Below are 5,847 nucleotides of genomic sequence, written 5' to 3'. Positions count from 1 at the left end.
CAAGGAATGCCTTGCGTCCTTGCGTGTGTTTTTTTAAGTAGACGCAAGGTGTCTCTTGCGTCTTTGCGTGTGGTCGCAAGAGGTGGAGCTTGCGTCCTTGCGTGTGGTCGCAAGAGCTGTTTGCGACCTTGCGTACACTGACGCAAGCTTTTCTTTGCGTCTTTGCGTATTCGTTTCTGCTAATATTCTTATTTGATAATTAAATAATTAATTGTAGGATGAGTGTCCCAAGAAAAAGAGATCTTTACGTGGTCTGCAGCCAACTGAAACAGAAAAGTGTTGTCAATGGTGGATTCAGAGTGACGTGTACTTTAGAGGAGGAAAGGTACCAGAAGATGAGATCGAGGATGAGGTCCAGGATGATGAAGTTGATCCAGTTGATCCAGTTGTTGATGGGTCCCAGCAGACACCTCGTGTGCATTCAACAGAAGATGTTCATACAGAGGGCCCTCACGATATACACAATTTACATCGTATGTTAGAGTTGTTGACAAAGCGGATGGACAAACAAGAGAAAGAGTTAATTGATTGCAAACAACTTATTATGCAACACGAAAAACTTTTATCGCAACAACAACAACAACAATATCAGGTAGATTGAATTGAATTGATTTATTTATTATTTTTAGTATTAATTGAATATTGATTTATCCCATTGATTTATTATTTATGTTATTTATTGTGTTTAGGATGATGATACGTGTTTCAATCGATCTTTGTCTGATAATGAGATTGAAAGGCCTTCTCCAATGCACATTCGATGTGGAATCAGAAAAAGAAAGCCAACTGGTGTATTAAGGTCCCCATTCACAACACCTGGGTACAGAAAACCCATTGAGAAGGTACATTTCAGCAAATTAAAAAAGTTGTATGTTAAATTATTGCAATAAACAATGGCTAAATAATGGTGTTTTCTGTGTATATTTTTGTCTATCTTGCGTACGCAAGCAAAATCTTGCGTACGCAAGCAAAATCTTGCGTACGCAAGCAAAGCCTTGCGTACTTGCGTGTCCTGTAAAACAAATTACATAAAATAACACAGTAGGTACCTAGAATACAACAATACATTACAACAAACGAAATCCAACAATACATAACAAATAAAATTGACATAAACTTGCAATAGTGGGTTACTAATTATCGCTCCCTAAGTTGCACGTTGCATAAAACTGAGACTGATATGCCTTAAAAGCTTCAGCATCTGTGGCCTTCTCCTTACCCTTCTTCGATTTTGAGGCCGATGTTTTTACTACCCTTTTAGAAGTTGATTCACCTGTTCGGTCATAAGAAGCTGTGCACGTATCCCTACCATGACCTGGTTCTTTGCAACGAGTGCAAGTTCTTACGATTTTTTCAGTATCTTCACCCTTCGACGAAATACATTTTGTACTTTTAGGGCGTCCAGGGGCTCTTTTCTCCTTAATGGGAGGGTTTACAATTTGTAAAACCCATTCTGACCGATGGGGTAAAGGAAGGATGTGTTCCAAATACGTATTTATATAAGTTTGAGTTGTGAAACAGTGTGATACAAATTGAGTAACATCCTCCACTCCGAAAAGTTGTGCTGCTGCAATAACATGTCCGCAATATATCCCCGATAACTGCTACTGCCCACATGAACATACTTTATCGTCGAGATTAACCATTCCATTTTTTCTGCTATCTCGCACTTCTATTAGATTGTTTGTCGATGTAATTGCTTGCCATCTTCTAGATTTTCTCGTCCTCTTGCCTAGTTTACGTTCAGCATATGGGGTAACCATTGAAGTAAGACTAACCGACTGGTTGCGATGTTTGAAATACCAATCTTGTACTGAAGCGCGAAAAAACCCAAAAAACATGCAAACAGGTAGTTTTCGAGCATGTTTGGATAGTGCGTTAACAGACTCTACACTGTTGCTAGTAAGGTATGAATACCTAACATGTTCAGCCCTACTTCTGGACCATTTGTGGAAACCAACTTGTCCTAAATAATTGTAAGACGCTCTCAATCTTCTTCGAAATTTTAACGCCCTAAAACGATGACATTTTTTTTTTTTTAGATTCCACTATGGGATCCCATCATCCCACTATGGGATCAGGTTCTGATCAGATTTCTTGAAAATCACCTTTGATCCCATTCTGGGATCTTTTAATCCCATTCCGGGATCAGGCCCTGACATGGTAGTTTTTAACCAAATTAACACTTGTGACCCGTTTGACTATCAACGCATAACAACTCCGTTCCAACCTGTTTTAATCGTCATAACTCATAAACAAACTTAAACATCTTTTATCTTAATACACTTTTGACCCTTGGCATGAATAAGCGGTTATCATAAAGCTAGATTCAAATAAGAGACTTGCATATCACTTGCTAAGTGCCAAATGCTCCTCTAAAACCTTGTCGTCCCATACCTTCTCGATGCATAAGAACCTAACAAACATTAACAACATAACGGGATAAGCAATACGCTTAGTGAGTTAATGGTAAATAAATATCTTAAACTTAAAACATAAACACAATCATAACGTAACCATAACCTTCCAACCCGAAGGTTGATTTCGTGTTTCGGACTTGATCATCTCGCATCCTAGGCATACGTCTAATCTTAGCACATGACATGTACATAGTTCAAGCTTAAAACATTATCATAGATGTGTGTTCAAGATTACACATAACATGGACATCGTCCAAGCTTACACTTAACATGGATATAAATCCAAGCTTACTCTTAACATGGACCCCGTCCAAGCTTACACTTAACATGGATATAAATCCAAGCTTATCATGTGATATGGACATAGACATAAAGTCTAAGCTTTACACCATGACATAGACACAAAGTCTAAGCTTTTCGCCTTATAATAGACATGAAGTCTAAGCTTTGCACTTTGACATAGACGAAAAGTCTAAGCTTTACCTAGTGAACTTAATCGTCACCCTCTTGCACGGATGCAATCCGGGAGCATTAAGTCACCCATATCATCCTATCTCGTATTCAAAACAACCACAAGTACACTTCTATAATTAAACTCAAAAACATAGAATAATCATAAACATCTCTTTTACATAACTTATGATCATGGATTCCATGATCACCCTTGACCCGCCCATATTACCTCCATTTAACTCACCTTTGCCACTTGTCGATTTGCATCCAAGTTTGCTTCCTTTCCTTGATTAGCACCTAATACACAAAATGCTAATCTTGTCATTTCGCATTAATCAAACTTTTCCTTTAATCTTTATAATCATAACTAGATTAATCTTAACTAATTAACCTCATTTCATGCGCAACATAACTTACTAGTCTTTAACCTTCTTAATCTCCTTTTTACCATTAATAACTACTATATTATTTCATTACTCATCATAAACTCCTTATCCATAACATTTCTTGTTAAATTACAATTTTCACTTTCATTGAAGCATTTTATCAAACACCTTATGTGCACAAAAACCATATTTACCTATTTCATTACACATATAATCATCTTCTTCCCCATGCACAATCTTTTAACTAGTATTATGCATATTCATGTATCATAATACTATAAAACTAATATTTATACATAAACATAACATAAACCCATCATAATCTACTCTTATACTTTCATTTCATTAACAAAACCCATTTAGACATACACCATAGCACTTAAATCCGAAATTCACTAACTCAACTCATAAAACATCCATTACATCATGATCTAAGCATAAACTAAACATAAACTTCAATAATTTCAAGTGTACTAGTTTTACCTCAACTTCTTCTTAAGAATTCAAATTTGAAAAACATGAAGAAAAGGATGTTGATGATGATCTTCTTACATCTTTGTGCTACTAGCATCCTTGATTGTAGACTTACTTGATTGTTATAAGGTTAGATCACTAATTGAAAACCCTAATTTCTCTCATCTCTTTCTCTCCCGTTCTTTCTTTCTTTCTTTCTTGGACTTTCTCCCCAAAATGAACTAGAAGCTTCATGACTAGTTTAATACTTATAAACTTTCACTAGTTGGCAACTTAGGCCCCTCCCCACCAAAACATAGTTTAGGTGGTCCTTAACACTAACTAACCATCTCATTTCATACTTTGCATGATTAGTCCTTGCCAATATTTAACTAACAAATTCTTGAATTGTCTATTTTATTTTGCTAGTTAAATATTTAAACATAACGAATCACTAATAAATTCTCATAAAATATTATCTTAAAATTTTGGGATGTTACAACTCTCCCCCCGTTAGGTTGTTCGTGTCCTCACGAACATTCCTTTATATTTCTTGGTGAATTCAAAAACCTTATCAACTACATTTGAACCTTCACCGGCCCTTGCACATACTTCATAACTCGTTGGGACCAATTCCCCTTTTTACCGTATATAGTTTCAAATAATCATAAGTCTTCCTGAATCTATTAAGGCTTTACATCTAATTAGTTATCATTTATACCTTTGTCCTCATAATTTCGAAACTTTGTTCACTAACCTCTTTCAAATTCGTTAACCAAAGTACTTAGCTTTTACTTAATCTCCTCTTAATGTTAGTAATTTCTTGTAGAATTTTGTGCACGTTGCTCCATCAATCACACACTAAGTGTTCTTTAGGCATACATTCGTTATTTTCTGTCACCCTATCTCTTAAATTTCATACCTTAAGTAATCTTTCTTCATGTATCTTTCATTAGATATTTCAATTTATCCGCTTTCTATCTCCTTTCCCGTATTATTAGGCCTCTATATCACAATCTTTACCAATAAAAATCCTCATATCCGAGAACTAGTCCTTAATACCAGACAAATCATTATTTCTTTTCCAGAAAATTTCTCGTTATACCATATTCTCGCATCTTAACTTTCTTCTTTCAAAGTATTAAAACATGTTATCACTCTAAATTCTTCACTAGCTTCTCTTAATTTTCGCCAATTTACATAAATTTTACTTCCTTACGTACTTTTCGTGTCGACAACTCATACCATCAACATTGATTATTTGCATCATCATCTTAAATCGTGTTTAGTATTAAACAAATAAAAAGACTTTATCCCTTTTATGCTCGCCATTATTTCCATGTCGTAAGCTTTCCGTATAATTGTACATTACATTTCATAAGTACCCTTCTCTTCTTAATTAAATTACACCCTTCACCAATTTTACACTTGTAAAATTCATCTTTCAAGTCTCTTCATCAAATCACACATTATATGACTCATTTGCTTAAATATTTAAAATCTTCTATAATCTCTTAGTCTCTATTCACGAATCTATACAAGAGCCCGCATTTGTTCCCCACATATCACAACTTACATACCTTTGAATCTTCCATAGGTTCTTTCTTGGTAAAATATTTCTACTAAAGTCTATAGAGGTACCATTATTTTAACCTTCATCTATCTCCATAAAGTTAACGATCATATTATCACCATGATCAATCTTCCATTATTATGCTCCCTTCAACCATGTATTTTCACTTAACCCCTCCCCCCCCTGTGAAGACCCGTCCTAATTCATCCGGACGAAGTCCATATCGATTATAAACGATTCACAACAGTTGATTACATTGCGAGGTACTTGACCTCTATATGATACATTTTACAACATTGCATTCGTTTTTGAAAAGACAATCTTTCATTACATTGAAAGTTGACGGCATGCATACCATTTTATAATATATCTAACTATAATTGACTTAATAATAATCTTGATGAACTCAACGACTCGAATGCAACGTCTTTTGAATTATGTCATGAATGACTCCAAGTAATATCTTTAAAATGAGCAAATGCACAGCGGAAGATTTCTTTCGTACCTGAGAATAAACATGCTTTCAAGTGTCAACCAAAAGGTTGGTGAGTTCATTAGTTTA

Source organism: Rutidosis leptorrhynchoides, chromosome 11 (genome assembly GCF_046630445.1).
Source record: "Rutidosis leptorrhynchoides isolate AG116_Rl617_1_P2 chromosome 11, CSIRO_AGI_Rlap_v1, whole genome shotgun sequence".
NCBI classification, from domain to species: Eukaryota; Viridiplantae; Streptophyta; class Magnoliopsida; order Asterales; family Asteraceae; genus Rutidosis; species Rutidosis leptorrhynchoides.
This window is presented reverse-complemented; position numbering follows the sequence as displayed.